Source organism: Hippopotamus amphibius, chromosome 7 (assembly GCF_030028045.1).
Source record: "Hippopotamus amphibius kiboko isolate mHipAmp2 chromosome 7, mHipAmp2.hap2, whole genome shotgun sequence".
In the NCBI taxonomy this organism is placed as follows: domain Eukaryota; kingdom Metazoa; phylum Chordata; class Mammalia; order Artiodactyla; family Hippopotamidae; genus Hippopotamus; species Hippopotamus amphibius.
The window spans coordinates 117,271,005-117,288,692 of record NC_080192.1 but is presented as its reverse complement, the minus strand read 5'-3'; the positions used below and the strand labels follow the sequence as shown (position 1 = coordinate 117,288,692).

The 17,688-nt window shown below is 43.0% G+C and overlaps 1 long non-coding RNA gene across 2 annotated transcripts in view; it reads left to right on the top strand.

Moving 5' to 3' along the window:
• Positions 1–17,032, top strand: part of LOC130857037 (uncharacterized) — a 73,668-nt gene extending 56,636 nt beyond the window's left edge. The window contains exons 2-3 of one of the 2 annotated variants that reach the window (XR_009054747.1): positions 7,414–8,559; positions 14,256–17,032. This is a non-coding gene — a long non-coding RNA (uncharacterized LOC130857037). Of the gene's footprint in view, positions 1–7,413; positions 9,872–9,948; positions 10,006–14,255 lie in introns of those variants that run through there. The other variant, XR_009054746.1, reaches the window with a different exon arrangement.
• The last annotated feature ends 656 nt before the right edge of the window (positions 17,033–17,688 follow it).

Here is a 17,688-nt window from a genome sequence, read left to right as displayed (position 1 = left end):
AAAAGAAGGAAGCCATAAAAGATTACTGGGGTTGTACCAAAAAACTCAGGAACCAGCAGGAATAACTGTCCATTGACCAAAGATTGGATAATTTGAGCACCAGTTAGAATAATAACTGCAGTGGATTGAAGTGCATTAGATATGTTTAAATCCATGAGTTCATAATCATACTAAAATAGAATTTATTGGTGACCAACCATGCTAGGGAGCCAAGTAATTATTTGAAAACTGGAAAATAAAAGGTTATCAAGTACTTATCAGTAATTTCATAAAGGAAAGGCCATACAAATGCTTGAGATAGTACTAAGATGCATAGCAGGAGGCCCATTGGCAGGTCCCACGGGGCTGAGTGCCTGTTTCCCTTTGCCAGGATCAGTTCAAGAACAAACACATCCTAGTACTGCTTTTTCTTCCTTCTTGCTTTTCCTCTCTATATCCTGCACTCTTGTTCTCTGGGATTCCCAAATAATTTGCTGTGTGCAAACTTCTGTCTCAGGCTCTGCTTTGTGGGGGAACCCAGGCTAGGACAGCATTCTAGCTCAAAGTCTTGAAAGAGAATCTAACCCACCTGGTGTACAGATTTGGTTGCTGGGTTATGGTCCTACTCCTGGTCCAATCACCTATGAGGGGCTGCCTCTTCCAGAAGTGTAGGTGGAACTTCTTAAAGTAGAAGAGGAGAGACAATTGTTGGAGCCAAATTTGATTAACGTGTCCAGCCTACAGCTCTGCTACTTGAGAGAAGGATCTTTTGACCAGCAGCATCACTACACCTGGGAGCTTGTTAGAAATGAGGAATCTCAGGGCCCAGCTGGACCTACTGAATGCAAATCTGCTTTTTAACAAGATTCCCCAGGTGATTTGAATGCACAATAAAAAAAAACCTCTATTCTACAGGGAGTGATAATTATCTGGCTCAGGGATATTTTCATAAGAGATAAGACATTGTATCCAAAGGTCAATAGGAAGCACATATAGGGGAAGGAGAGAGAGCACATATTGTTGGAAGGGGGTGGGGTGGGGGAGCCACACGGGGTGGGGGAGGGGGGGAGAGGAAAAGTGGGATTGACTCTCTGTGAAAACACTTTAAAATTCATAGTAGAGAAAACAGTCTGTCCCTAGGTTATTATACCCTGCACCATAAACCTCAAAAAATATTCGATGGGAGGGTAAAACACCCCCGCTCCCCCTAGTGAACAGAAAACAATGTCTCCATGTGTTGTAGACACACAGCAGGTTAAATAGTGACTGGCAGGCGTGTGTTCGGTCAGGGTGTGTGTGAGGTAGGCCGACCCAGTCCTGGCAATCTACCCCTTCCCTCTGCACACTCTGGGCTTCACCATCCCTCCCCCACCCCCTGATGTCCCTCCCCCTCCGTTTACTGTCCCCCCCCCCCCCCGCTCACGGAAGAACTTTTAGTAACAGGCATGGTGTTTAACACGTTTAACAACTGGCTCTCCAGAAACAAACCTAAAGCTCTGATTTGTAGTGCTGGCCAATTTCCGTAGTATAAATACCCCAGCGCGGCTGACTGTGAGCTGCCACGACGATAACCGAACACGGAAATAACTGCCTCCAGCGCACCCTGGGAAATGAAGGGTCAAAAGGATAAACAGAATGGTTTACAGCCTTCCCAGAAATGAGGGGAGGAAAGTTAAGTTGATGAGGACCTGGAGCTCTTGCTTTAACTTCAGCTACTGTGATTCCGAAACAGAGCTATCATCTCGTCCAACCTGTGGCTGTTTCTCAGTTGTTTGCTTTTAACTGTGTTTTGGCCGCGCAGCCCCCACCAACCGGGGGTCGCACCAGCGCCCCCTGCAGTGGGAGGGCAGAGTCTCAACCCCTGGACCGCCGGGGAAGTCCCTGTGGCAGTGTCTTCACATCAACTTTATTGAGAACGTCCTTATGATGTCGCTTTAAAAGGACCAGAAACTCAGCTGGAGGAAACGTTTGAGGACAGCCAGAGTGACTTATAGTCTATATTTACCAAAGCTTCTTCCGTAAATATTATCTAGGCTCTGGAATGTGCACGCCCACCCTTCATGAGCACACCACACCCCATTCTCCCCTGCCTGAACACAGTCCTGATGACTCCCACCCAGCTCCCTCAGGTGTCACACACCCTGCTTCTCTGGCCAGAGTTCACGCCCTCACCTGGTTTCCTTGAATGCCATCCAAGAGCTGCATACCTGTCTTCCCTGGGAGGTTTCCAGCTGGCACGTAACTCTGTTCCCTTGGGGATATTCGTAGATAATGCATGTGTATCTAACTTGCTGTAGGCACTGGCAGGCAGCTTAGACCTCTCCCCCTGCCCACAAGCACTGCCTTGGGGACTCAGTGTTGGGTCTCTCAAGGCCTGATTCAGGGGTCCCATCCCAGCTGGGCACTCCCCCCCCACCCAAAGCTCCATAACCATTGATTTCTGTTTGGTGCAGCTCTGGGCCAGGTGAACCACCATCTCCTCACTTTTACCTACAAAGCGCATACCTGAATTTCCCATAACTGCTCTGGTTGCTCACCTTTCTCTTTTTCTTGGGGAGAGCTCACTACAGACAGCCCAGATTAATGCTTCTTCACCTGCATGAAAAAGAATTTTTTGTAACCTTCTCTTTGGTGGTGGTGTCTATTCTAATCGCTAATGATGACTTTCAGGGGAGAAACACTTCTACTAGCAGGTTAAAAGTGTTTATTTTTTGCAGCCCTAACATCTGTTTGAAATGTAACAGCTTGTTTGGTCCTCTCCCCAGATGAATGCACCTTCATCTTTAGATTTATGATTTATTTTTTATTTCTTCTAAAATAGAGACAGACGTAGTGGAAGTTCTTGTATCTCTGTCAGAGCTGGGGCATCTTCTCTGAGGATAATTTCTTTTCCAGTCATGCAAAGCAGCCACTAGTTGGGTTTATTCCTTTTAATTCTCCTCCTCTCTCCATAATGTTTTCTCTTCTGAGCACATAAACACATCACCACCCTTTCTTCCAAAGTCAAGGCCAGCTTACATAATGAAGAACAGTTGACTCTGATGGAAGCACTCCAGGTGGCTCAGCTAACTCACCACAGTTTGGGGGTCTTTCCAGGTTGGTGGAGCCACCAGAGCCAGAGGTCAGCATGTCTTTCCTGCCAACAGAGAACCTTACTTCATCCTTTGAGTGTTCCAATTGGAGTGAAGGTCAAAGGGCTCCAGACTAAAAAATGCCTTTAATTCAAGCCCAGGTTATGCAGGAAGGAGTCCCAACTCCTGCTGTTGGGCCCAAGAGCATGAGCATCCTTGACCTTTTTCTGGTTTCCAGATATCCCGTGAACTGGGGTCCAGTGTGTCCTCTAATCCCGCTATGGAAGTTCCCCCTGTGAGGCCTCTGCTGAGTTTGCAAAGACACAAAAATGAATGCCTGAGGGGAGAGATTCTTCCAAAGTTCTTGGTTGTTAGAGAGATGAACATCATCAACTGGCTCGGAAAGAAAAGATGAAAGAGAGCAACGTTGTAAGCAGTTGGGAGATTAGACTGTCCACGTGACTTGGCTCAGGATGAGGCAGGAGCCAGAGCAGAGACAATTCTGCACTGGAATTGCTAGCATTAGGAGCAAGGTTTCAGGGGACTTAGGAAAGGTTAACTTGAATGGGCACTAATGAGTTGATGACTCAAATCCAGGAACAAGTAAGACCATAACAACTAAAAGCATAGGGAGGTGAGATGCTATATAATTATAACATCCCCTCAGGACATGCATTGGGCTGCAGGATGAGATTGACTGACCCCTGCCAAGTGAGCAAATGATCAGGTATTTAACTAAAATGTGGACTGTGAATATGCCCAGAAGAATTCTGAGTGCATGCACTTGAATACTTTAGCTCTCTCTCTCTTTTATTAAAGCCCTTCTTTGGACAAAGGACTAAACTAGATGTGGGCAGATCTTTAAAATGCATAAGGTCAGGTCTACCTGATTTTTGTATATTGTAGGTACTCAGAAAATGTTTTATTGATTATAATGTAATAGGGCTCATCCCCTGTGATGGGGAATTGTGGCCATGGTCTTTAAAGAGTTAGTGATAGTGACAGATGCTCAGAATGTCCCACAATGGTCTGTAGTGCCCAGTCCACAGATGGGCTGCCCCTCTGCTAGGACAGGGTTTCATCTATTTGTTCCAAAATGAGTATTCCCTTGGCCTTAGAAGAGGTAAGACATAGCACAGGACATTAATATGTTTTGAAATCAGGCTGAGAGGTCAGATGTGTGTATTAACATATATCTTGAAATCAGGAAAGCAACCTTTCTCTCCTCCTCCTCACTTCCAAAAATACCTTTCCGAGATATTCTCTATTGTTTTCCCAGTGCAGTTAGGTCGTAGTTTGCCTTATAAGGAATTTAAGGGTTTTAAGAGCTCTCACTATAGGAAGTTTTTCCTGCTGTTCTCCCTGAGTTGCCTTCTGCTTAATTTTAGTTCATTCTGTCTGTAAAGACAGGGAGGGCTTTATGGGGCAAAAGGCCCAGTCATCGTGGGAAGAATGAATCATTTCAAGAACAGCGAGATGGGCGGAAAGGCAAAGGCAACTGAGGGGCAGGAAGCTGGGGGTGGATGGATTATTGAGAACAGCATCAAAAGTCTGTCTTTTCTCTCTGTTACTCCCACTAGGGGGTGCCCAGCATTCCAGAATAATCACTATTACTAGGAAACTGAGGTTTGAGGGGGCATCTCCTCCTAATATTAGAAGGGGACCAGCTGATTCAGCTTTCCTGCATCTCTGACCTGATTTGAGAAGAGATCTGGGGCTGGGGGATGGAGAGTGTGGGGATAAGGGTTGAGGGGAGGAGTCTCAGATCAGTAAGAACACTAATGCCTCTCAGGCCTTTGAGGATTATCAATCCATGGAAACCTCTAGGGACATCCTGGGTTCTCTAGGACCCACTGGTCTTAAAGTCATTGGCTGGAGTACTTATGGATGAGAAAAGTCCTCCTGGGCCCAGAAGAGGTGAGATGAGGAATTCTTTACCACCCCTGGGGGTAAAGAATTTGTGGTGATAAGAAATGAGCAGGACTGAGGGATTGGTTGCAGGCCAGGGATGGAATAAAGATCGAGGATGGGGTGAGATTCTGAAACAGAGTGGGTGACAGGTATGGATGACAGTCAGGGAGATGTGAGGGTATTTTGAGGGCCTCAAAACACCTAGGCCCTCAGAATGGTCACAGCATAACTTTTAGTTATGAATGGTTTTGTGAAAAGAAAATGGAACTTGGACCTTGGTAGACATAAGTTCAAATTTCAGTTCAAGCATTCAATAGTCATATGACCTTGGCAGTTAAGGAAAGTTATCTAACATCTTTAATCCTCAATTCTCTCATCTTTAAAACGGAACTAATGATACTAGGGCTACTTGAGAATTTAAAAAGTATAAAGGCATAGTATAAGGCACTGAATAAATCTAATCTTTTCCCTTTTCCTTTTCCTATTTGGAAATGGCTGAGGGCAAGGAAAGGAGATGTATCTATTCCTTGGGTTCTTGTACCCCCAGATGTAGGATACTAGTACTGCAGCGCTGGGGTCAGAGGGTCCTCCCTGGCCTCTGGGGTTTTTTGCACTGCAGAAACTGCAGTGAGTATTCAGGGCATGCTGCAGAAGTCCTGCCCTCTTTGACCCTTTGGATCAGTCCTCATACTTTACAGGCTTTTGAGCCATAATTTAGAAACCAGCCTCCAACTAAATTTTTAGAGGTCACCATCTGGTCCTGGGGCCTTCAGTCTTAGAGAATTAAACTATCTTGCCCACGACCACACAGAGCACCAAAGCCTGGCCTGGAATCCAGGTGCAGTGCTCTCATGTATTACCAGTTAATCCATGTTAATATGATAATGATTCACAATTCTTTCAGCACAGTTTTCTGAAGTATGGGCCACAGACCAGCCTCAGCAGGTGGGCTTGATAAAAAAAGCAGATCTCTGGCCTCCTGCCAGACCGTCCAGTCAGACTCTCTAAAGTTTAAAAGCAAGGGCTTAGAAAGTTAACCAGTCCCAGGTTATACTTTTACATGGAAACATAATGCCTTAATCCTCCAGAGTGTGCTTTTGTGGAGGAAAATTGGGGCCCTTGGGCAGACTCCTTGTTGCTTCCAAAACCATACCTTACAGGTGTTTCTGACCCTGCTTATTTATAGAGCCAACTTGGTTCCTAGCCACTTACTTACTTCCCCTGGAACTTCCTAAACGTAGGAAACATCGCTGTGAAGGTCACAGACCATTTCTGTGGGCACCCGATGAGACGATGTCAGGTTTTTTTTTAATTAATTTTTATTGGTGTATAGTTGCTTTACAATGTTGTGTTAGTTTCTACTGTATATCAAAATGAATCAGCTATACATATACATGTATCCCCTCTTTTTTGGATTTCCTTTCCATTTAGGTCACCACAGTGCATTAAGTAGAGTTCCTTGTGCTGTACAGTATGTTCTCATTAATTATCTAGTTTATACATAATATCCATAGTATGTATGTGTCAATCCCAATCTAATTCCTCCCACTGCCCGCCCCTTCCTCCTGGGTATCCATACATTTTTTTCTCTATGTGAGACTCTTGTCAATCTGATTCACTCCTAAGCCACAGTGATAACCTGGCCTCCTGTCAAGGCAGTGGGGGAAGGGAGGGAGTTCTGGTTCTGGTTTCTGGGGATAGGGGAGGGGGCCACCAGGATAAAGGCTGATCATCAGCTGCTACTTCATTTGTGTTGACAGGGCACTTGCTGCCTTTGTAGCTGTGCTTAGACTGAGGATTGGGACGAAAATTAGCCCTTCCTCTAAAGCTATGAACTCTGATCGCTCAGTCTAGAGAGAGATGGGCTGTGGACATGTGAACAGACTCCACGAGCTTCCTCCTAACAGCGAGGACTGCGTGAGCTGGCTTTTCAGAAGGAACTTGTGACCGTGGCTCACTCCCCAGAGAGACAAACCTTTTTCAGACTTAGAGAAACAGCAGTGGCACCAGCCTCTGCATTGTTTTGACCAGCTCTTAACAGCCCTCTCAGAGGACGCACCTTGACCTCTGGGGTGTCCCTGCACACAGAACTGCAGTGGCTGTTCAGGGCATACTGGGAGCTGCTGAGAAATTTTGCAATAAGAATTCACGTCAGCTTCAACGTGCCTAAAATGAGCATAAAAATGCTGCCAGGAGACAGTTGTTGGTTCCTTATATTGTTGGAGGCACAGAGTGGGAAACAAATGTTAGTAAAATAAAACAGATCATGGTTGTGCAGCAGATGTCACTGTCCTCGGCACCTAACTGTACCTAACTGGAGGTCAGGCCAACCGTATGGAGCTGGTTTCAGCCTCTTTCCCTCCCTGAATGAAAAACTGGTAGTAAAGAGCGCCCCTCCGTAAAGCATCCCTTGCACCCTTTCCAATCTATTCTTTCTCTTTTTGTTTTCTAGGAACAAGAGGATTCATCTGACTTAACTGGAGATGGCTCCCTTCCCTAATTTATTGTTCCATTCCTGACGCTTCCCCCCTACTGGGCTCAGTGTGAGCAGATAGGCAACCGCCTCAGAGGTACAAGTTCACAGAGGCAGAGCTGCCCCTTCGCCGGCCCCGAGGCAAAGAAAATTCCCAATCTCTTTCATGTATTCATCGGGTTTTGCGGAACCTGGTAAGGAAATCAATTCCAAAGGCAGGAAATGACCCAGAGACCATAACAATATGTGAGAAGCCAAGCCGGTGCTTCCGTCGCTTTATTTCGAACTATTCTAATCTGTGTCCCAGGAAGCCTAACCCATTACCAGATGGAGATCTGTTTTCAGACGCCTCTTGGCATCTGCCACTCCCGGCTGGTGACATTTGCACATTTCAAGAAGGCAAACCTGTCCCCATAGCTTCAAACTTCCGGAGAGGTGCAGCCCCAGGACAGTCCTCAGGTCTCTGGCGGACAGCACCGACCATCTGATGTGCTTCATCGTAGCTGAACTGTTGCTGGCCTCCAGCCTAGAACATGAGCACACCGAGTCTGTTCTTGAAGACTTGCAGAATCTGAAATCACAAAGCCCCACATTGCCAGAAAAGGCTGGCTCCCTTGCCTGCTTCCTAATCCCTTCTCACCCGGCTTTCCTAAAGAAACCCGATGAGTCAGGAAGGAAGAAAACGTGTCTGAGGGAGAGCTGGGGTTGGTCTGGTCTCTCTCATTGCTTCTGAAAATTCCTCCTGTTTTACAGTACGGGTAAGGTTTGGGGATTCGGTTGTACTTTTTCTGTTTCCTTCTCTATCAGCTCTCTTTGAGAAGCGCTTCATTTACCACTCACCAGATCAGCTCAGCAAAAGCAGAAGACCCTCAAACGAGGAATTAGTCATGTTGCAAAGAAGTCTTGACTTCACTTTTGTCCCCAGGAGCTGCGTAAGAAAACACTCCCACCTCGACTCCCAGATAGAACCATCATTCAATTGCTTTGTTCTGGCCCGAGGGCCTGTGCTTTTCCTAAGCATTTAACTGTTACTGAGCACCATCCATCAGGCTTCCCACTGACGACTGTTGCCAGTTGGATTTTAAACACAGTGAGGTGGCTCCTGGGATGCCTTGCTTCAAACAGGTATCCTGCTAATCCCCTCCCCGGATGATCAGAAAGTAGCTATCGTTGAATGCATAATGTGCCTAACTCTTTCAACACTTTCGAAATGTTAAACAGATTAACGTATAAAGAATCCCATATATTTGTTGACATGTGGTTTATAGAAAATCTCCAGCAGGAAAGAAGCAGGGAGTTCAGCATCAGGCTGTGTGAAATGGGAGCAGCAGTGAAGGGCACTGCTCTCCTGCATTCCGGGCATCAGATACCTACCTGTTCTGGAGCCCCAGTGGCCCTGTGCCACTGCCTACAATTGTGTGCTGTTTATTATGAAAGAGGTTTTAAAAAATATGTTCTGATAAGCTCGAATTTATCCTTGGAGAGGGAATGTAGTTTCCATTACAAGACACTAGCTTAATATCAGAGGTAGGCTCTATCAACTATATGAAGGTGGTAATAAACAGTAGATAAAAGAACGTAGGGGATCTTCATAAAAAGGAGGAGAGAGAGACAGACAGAGAAAGAGAAGGTCTTTCTTGTTGTTGCCAGAGGAGACAATCCTGCAGCGAGTATGAGATACAGGAGTCTCTCTCCCTCCATATTGTTCTCTATAGTGGCTGTACCAATTTATATTCCCACCAACAGTGTAGGAGGCTTCCTTTTGTCCACACCCTCTCCAGCATTTATTATTATAGACTTTTTGATGATGGCCATCCTGACCACTGTGAGGTGATACCTTATTGTAGTTTTGATTTGCATTTCTCTAATAATTAGTGATGTTGAGCATTTTTCATGTGCCTGTTAGCCATCTGTATGTCTTCTTTGGAGAAATGTCTGTTTAGGGCTTCTGCCCGCTTTTTGATAGGGTTGCTTTCTTTTTTTGATGTTGAGGAGGGGAGGGATAAATTAGGAATTTGGGATTAACAGATACACGCTACTATATATAAAATAGATAAATAACAAGGTCCTACTGTATAGCCAGGGAATGATATTCAGTATCTTGCTATGACCTATAATGTAACAATAATCTGAAAATATATATATTCTTATATATATACTACATATTCAATATATTCCATATATAACTGAATTACTTTGCTGTATGCCTGAAACTAACACAACATTGTAAATGAACTATACTTCATTTAAAAAAAAGTAAAGTGAGAAAAGGTGGATATTAACAGCTGCACTTTATAAATAAGCTGCACTTTACAAATAAAATCTTCATGGAGATAAAAGAAACTGCTTGTAGAAAAGACCCCATGGGGGACTTCCCTGGTGGCACAGTGGTTAAGACTCTGCGCTCCCAATGCTGGGAGCTTGGGTTTGATCCCTGGTCAGGGAACTACATCCCATATGCCACAACTAAGAGTTCGTATGCCACAACTAAGGACCCCATGTGCTGCAACTAAGGGCCCGCCTGCTGCAACTAATACCTGGAACAACCAATAAATATATATATATATATATTTTAAAATGATGTTCAATTTGAAAAAAACAAAAAAAATGCCACGGATGGGTGACTCAGAGGCCCCCACCAAAAAAAAAAAATTTGTGGAACACCCTTTGTGTAGCATTGATCTTATAAAAAATGTAAATATATCCTTACATGCACACGTGTATTTATTTACTTTTTATTTTGAACTAATTTTAAATTCACTGAAAAGTTGCACAACTGGTACAGAGCTTTCTCTTACATTCCCTCACCCAAGTTTCCCAATTTTAACATCTGTACAACCATGGTACAAATTTCAAAATTTAGACATTAACGTTGGTACTAAACTATAAACTAAACTACAGAGCTTATTCAAATTTCACCAGATATATTTTAAATAGCAAAGTCACTACTCCAGGATGTGCACTTTAGTAGACACTGGGCCGGGAGGTTTTTGCAGAATGGGTTGAAATTGTTGCTTTATTTTGTTTGTACATCAGCCAGCTGAGAATAGAAAAGTTTGCGGCAATTGTGGATTGTTCTATAGAAGAATATACAAACCACAAACCTCAAAAATATCTCACATATTGATCGAGCCAATACCACAGTTCCTAAGCTTGACTCTCATTGCTGCCAGAAATAACAAATTCTTTTGTATATAGAGAGATTAGTCACTTAGTGATAAAATGTATCGAAACACGATGCTTGAATGTGAATCTGAAATGTCATGCATTTTTGGCCAAGTGATTATTTTCCATCTCTTCTGTAAAGTCTTTTACGACTTTTCACAGGTAGAACCCACTGCAATGGCTTTTTGGGCCCCTATTGTAATGACTTCACAGGTGTCTGTCATGGCACCTGTAACACTTAAATGCTATAATTTGGGTAGGTGCCTGCTAAACTGTGAGCTATTTGTGGGCATGGCTGTATCTTGCTCATTGAGGTAGCTCAGTGCCTGGCCTAGTGCCTGAAGCAAAGCAGGCCTGCAACGTATGCTCACGGAAGGAAGGAAGGGAGGGAGAGGGGAAGGAATCAAACACATGATAAATCCACATCAACATTTTTTTCCTACCTGATCTTGTTGGTAAAAGAGCCCATAACTCAGAATTATTCTAGTGAAAAAGACAATGCCGCATGTATATTAAAAAGGAAAAACTTTCAAGGGTCTCGTGTTTGAGAAGCAGGTTTTGAATGGCAGGTGTGATTTACAAACTGAACAAAGAATATCACTGTTACAAATAGCACAAGTGCCTGGGTGCCAACTCACTTTATTCCCTAGATGCACTGTACACCACAAGTAATTTTATCCACCTGAGTAAAACCCGATTTCCACTTAGACTGATGTGTTATTAATAGTTATCATTATTATTCAGCATTTCTACAGTATGTGTTTTCAAAGTGTTATGTTCTTCATTCTTAATGAGCTATGCAGACAGGGGTAATGAAAAGTAATCCAGTTTCACATGTAGCTGGTATTCAGTACATTGTTATTGACTGATTCATTACTGAGCTCAATTAGGGACAGGTGGGTGCAAACTTGTAGGAGGAAAGCCTCCCTCACTTTTACATGGAGGAAGTGTGGGGAGAGGGAAAGGGTGGGGAGTCAGGGACAGGCAGACAAAGGTTGGAGAGGGAAGGAAGTAGGAATTCCTCCCAGATGGGGGTGGAACTGGCTTCTGAATCCCTGGCCCACTTCAGCACTCCTCACGGTACTCTGGGATTACACACATCGTGTTTGCCCTGTGAAGGAGTATCCTTTGGGATCAGAGCTGCTGTTTCTTAGGAACAGACTGTTTAGGGATTGCTTTTATGAGTCTGGGATCAATCATCAGCATTCTACTTATGCTTATATCACCTGATTATAAAGCTGGGAAAAATAAGATATCAGGAAAAATTTATAGAAATTCAGAACATAAAAGCTGAACAGTGAGATATTCTCATAGGAGGTGTTGCAATTATGGTAGGATGACTAGTGACAAGGAAAGTGTTGATCCTAAGTATCCCTAGTGGCCAAGGACAGACGAAATATGTCAGTGTGAAATGGAGAGGAGATTTCCCTCCTATTTCTTGGAAATATCGCTTCCTCCTAGAAGTCCTGCTCAGTGGCTTGCGCTGGTTCTGCCAGTTGAGAGATGAAAAGGGTTTTGACGGTAGGGGTTGGAATTAAGCTTGGGTTGTTGGCTTTAAAAAATAATGTATTATGTCTCTGGTAAGTATTCAGAAAATCCTTTCTCCTGCCATTTTTTTTCTTCTTTTCTTTTTAATTAACACATGACATTTGTGTACTTTGGTTTCATTGGGCAATGACCACAAATATTTGTCTGGAACACAACTTGAAAGAAAGGAAAGTTGAGAAGATAAAAATACAGACCTTTCCTGGCAGTTGGGTTTGCTGGGAGAAATATGGAAAAGCTCAGGGAAATTCATTGCCATCAACTCAAAAATCTACTTTGTCATGGGCCCGGCAGGCCAGGTTAGCCTGGGGCCATGCATGAAGGCCACCAGGAAGTAAAGAACCAGCCTGGAGCTCTCAGAAAGGCGGCAAAGCAGATTTCTCTTATCTTAGGTAGAAGCTCAGATCCAGAAGTCAGAGAGTGTTATGAGGGTTAAATGAGATAATGCCTGCCAGGGTGATGGCGTCTAGCACATGCTCAAGACAAACTGGATTTCCTTCCCAGCTGTGACTTCATAAGGCCTGGGAGTGGGTGTCTGAAGACATTGTGTCCCAGGTGATGGCTTCACGCCATGCTGGTATTCTACACTTTAGAAAACACTGGGAAGTTGGACTCGTGCAAACTCTAAATTCTTCCATTCTGGTTGAGATGAGCCATAGCTAGGGATGCAGCTCAGTTTCTTCATCTGCAAAATATTATGGTGCTGAGACATAATCTTGTGATCTGAATGAGGAAACATACCTGGTATCATTTCCTCAGATAATAATTGGTCTGGATTTCAACTCAGAAGAGAACCCTAAGAACTCCCACCTTCAGGGACTACTGCTATTTCTATTTGGGGCAAGGACCCAGTCTCTGGGATACCTGAGCTAAGATTTCTTGGTAGTACTGTACCAATTTCTCACAGATATTTTGCTTGGAAGCCTAAACCAGGGAGCAGCACAGAGCTTTGATCCCAGATGTTTCATGCTCCACCAGCATCATCATAACGTCCACAGAGTCCTGCCGTTTGTGACCACCTCGTGACCAGGCAGTTCTACCTGCCTCATCTCTCTGGCCAAAAGGCATGTCCCGGGCTGTGTATCCTTTTTAGCCCCCTATCCCTCTCCAGTGCTGCCCACTCTCTCATCATGCTTTTATTTTCAGTCTCTTCTCAATTGTATTCTTCTTGTCAACTTTGAAGTATACTCAAGACTCCCATTGAGAGCGGACTGGGATGAGTGGAGCCATCCATATCCCAACCATACATTCTTCTCAAACCATCACATTCTCTTCTCCCCTTTCTAGAGACTTCTAGAAAGAATATTTATACTTGCGGACTCTATTTGCTCACTTCCCACTCACTCCTCAGGTCATGGTCAGGTTGGCTCCTGACTCATCCACCCAACTAAACAGCTTGTTCTGAGGTCCTTCCTCTTCCCTGGCCTCCCAGCAGTAGTCTAGCCTGTTCACCACCCCTCCTCCTGGAACCACTGACTTTTCTTGGCTTCAATGACACAAGACTTTTTTGGTTTCCTCTATCCCCTCTGACAGCTAATTTACTATCTCTTTTGTAGCCTTATCTTTTCTTCTCAAGTCAGTAAATATTAAAATACCCAAGGCTCACTCCTAGACACCCTTCTCTTATTCTATATTTTGTTCATGCTGAAAATATTTCCCCAGCCTAGATCTCTCCTCTGAGCTCTAGACCCACGTAACCAACTTCCTACTTAACATTTCAACTTGGGAAGTCTCACAGACGTCTAAAATATAGCACATCCAAAACCAAACTCTTTTTTTTTTTTCAATTTAAATTTTTAAAATTGAAGTGTAGTTGATTTATAATATGTTAATTTCGGCTGTACAGCAAAGTGACGCAGTTATACATATATATACATTCTTTTTTTATGTTCTTTTCCATTTTGGTTTATCACAGGATATTGAATATAGTTCCCTGTGCTATACAGTAGGACCTTGTTGTTTATCCATTCTATATATAATAGTTTGCATCTGCTAATCCCAGACTCCCAATCCATCCCTCCCCAATCTGTTCTCTGTGTCTGTTAGTCTGTTTCTGTTTCGTAGATAGGTTCATTTGTGTCATATTTTATTATTATTTGTTTGTTTTTCAGTTGCATCTCATGGCATGTGGAACTTCCCCAACTAGGGATCAAAGCCATGCCCCCTGCACTGGAAGCGTGGAGTCTTAACCACTGGACCACCAGGGAAGTCCTTGTGTCATATATTAGCTTCCACATATAAGCGATATCATATAGTATTTGTCTTTCTAACTTACTTCACTTAGTATGATAATCTCTAGGTCCATCCATGTTGCTGCAAATGACATTATTTCATTTTTTATGACTAATATTCCAGTGTATATATGTACCATATCTTCTTTATCCATTCATCTGTATATGGACATTTAGATTGTTTCCATATCTTGGCTATTGTAAATAGAGCAGCTATGAACATAGGGGTGTATGTATCTTTTTGAATTATAGTTTTGTCCCAAAACCAAACTCTTTTTTTAAAAATTAATTAATTAGTTAATTAATTTCTCTTTTTTTTAAGCTCTTTATTGGAATATAATTGCTTTACACCCTTGTACCAGTTTTTGAGGTACACCAAAGTGAATTAGCTGTATTTATACACATATCCCCATATCCCCTCCCTCCCGCGACTCCCTCCCACCCTCCCTGTCCTGGCCCTCTAAGGCATCACCCATCATCGAGTTGATTTCCCTTTGTTATACAGCAACTTTCCACTAGCTATCTATTTTACATTTGGTAGTATCTCTGTGTCTATGCTACTCTCTCACTTCTTCCCAGCTTCCCCTTTGCCCCCCAGCCCCGTGTCCTCAAGTCCATTCTCTGCATCTGCATCTTTATTCTTGCCCTGTCATTGGGTTCATCAGTACCATTTTTTTAGATTCCATATATCTGAGTTAGCCTACAGTATTTGTTTTTCTCTTTCTGGCTTACTTCCCTTTGTATGACAGTCTCTAAGTCTATCCACCTCATTACATATAGTTCAATTTCATGCCTTTTTATGGCTGAGTAATACTCCATTGTATATGTGTGCCACATCTCCCTTATCCATTCATCTGTTGATGGGCACTTTGGCCAAAACCAAACTCTTAATCCCCCACCCCACCCCCACTTCAAATCTCTTCAGTGCTCCCTCTCTCACTGAAGGATTAAGCAGGCCAGAACTCAGAGTCTCCTGGACCCTTCCCTCTGTTTTACCCTTCACATTCAATTTTGCCTTTTAAACCTCTCCTGAATTCATACTCTTCTCCCTTCTTCCTTTCCCACTATCCTAAGCTACCATCATCTCTTACCTAGTTTGCTCTAAAAGCCTCTTTACTGGTCTATCTGCAGCCGTTTTGACCTTCACCTCTCACAATGTATCCAGAGTGATTTCTTCATCTGATCTTCATATCCACTCCTGCCCTGCCTGAAAATGGTTAAAATACTTGAATGCCTTTCCATTATTTTAGGATACAATATTCTTAACATGCCCTGCACCTATCCAGCTTTATCTCAAACCATGCCCTACTACACTTCCTGCACACCGGCCACTCTGGCCTTCTTTCACTTCCTTTACTTGCTATGCTTCCCCTCCCCGATTGCTTTTTGCCCAGAGTGCTCTTCCCCATCTTCATCTTGTAACTTACCCCCGTCTTCAAATCTTAGCTCAGTCATGGCTTCCTCAGGGCTATCTTCCCTCACCTCTATATCCAGGGCAAATCTCTACCCTATGACCCTGGGTACTTCTCCTTCATATGCTGATCATGGCTATAATTTTATATTTATTGGTATGACTACTTGGTTCAAATAAATTTCCCACTGACTGTAGATTCCATTAGGGTAGGAATTGTGCCTGGTTTTCTGTGCCTAGAACCAGCACAGTGCCTAGTACATACATAGAAGGTGCTTGGTAAACGCACTTGTTAAATAAATGAATGAAAGAATGAATGAATGAAAATGGACTTTTATTTTCTGTAATTCCTTTGGTTCCCCCTTCTCTGGCTATTTCACCTGTGCCCTATCCTTTGTTTAGTCATTGGACACTCAATCATGAATTTGTTTTACATGTCCCAGTGCCACTGCTGGGTCTCCTTTCTATTATTGGTAAAGACATTCATGAGATTCTGTATGACCTTGGATAGCGTCCTCCTATGGACACTTCCTCTCCTGCAATAATTTTGTTATTATCAAGATTCTGTTCAGAACTTCAGGCTTAGGTAATAAGAGAGTACCACCTGAGGTGGGCAGTCTCCCACCTAGCACAATAAGATCATGAAATTGAAGGGAACCCTTGGTTTTCATTTAGTTTAATTTCTCAAGCGAAACAGACATCCTTTCTATACCACTTTTGACAGATACTAGTCGCTAATGTGTATTGAGCATAGACCAGTTACTGTCTTAAGAACATTGATGGATGAACCCACTGAATCCTTTGTAACCATATGGGTACAGTTACCATCATGTCTCCTTCATAGATGGAGAAACAGTGGAATGCTTGTCTAAGTCGTATGAGTAATAACTGGCACAGTCAAGATTTGAACCCAGGCAATTTGGCAGAGCTAGGGCTTTTAGCCACTGTGCTATGCTATGCTACGCTACCTTTGTAGTTAGCCAACATTTATGTGGACACCTCCAGGAATAGGAATTCACTCCACCGTGAACTGGATACTAGCCATTTTTCCTAATTCCAGCCTCTAAAACTATACAGAATAGCCTGCTCCAACTTCCACAGACAGTCATTCAAATATTTTCAAATACTGAGAGTAATTTTTTTCTGTTCATAAAAATAACATATGCTCATTGTAGAAAATTTGGAAAAGTTCAGAAGAGTATAAAGAAAATAAGAATACTTGATAACTAAGGAGAAAATAAATGTTAACTGCCAAGAATCTTTTTGTTGTTGTTTTTAATGTCTATATTTCATGAAGCACCCATATAAAACCTGTGGCCAGCCAAAACTGCTAGTTCTCAGTCACGTGACCTTCCATCAAGCCAGATATTTTTTTCTTTACATAAAATCCGAAATGTAAAATTTTACGTTTATCTCTTGTAAACTATATTTTGTTTGTTTTGATTCTTTCTTCCACACTAATGAAACTCTTTGAATCTAGAGTCTGCTACCTAGTATGTTAGCCTTCCAGCTTTGTGTACTGCATGATTTTGGTAACAGGTCTTTCCAAATGTTTATTCTGGATGTTGATAAAATGTTGAGCAGGAAAGAGCCCTGTGATATTCTGTTAGAGTCCTCCCTTTGGGTTCACATGAGTCTTTTCATCAATCATTTAGTATGGCTGCTCAAGAAAATACAAATCAGTGATCATTTCTTAATTTCTAAGTGCTCATAAATCATCATTTAAATACTTCATTCTGAAACTTTCCTGGAAATCCCTGCATGCCAATCTGTTCCTTCAGACTTTTCACTGCAGTGGAAGGGGCTGTGTGTACACAAGCTGGCCCTGACTAATATTTAATGGGGCTGAAGAAATGATCCCACGGGTATATATTGTCTTATTCTTTCTACTTCAGGAGGTCA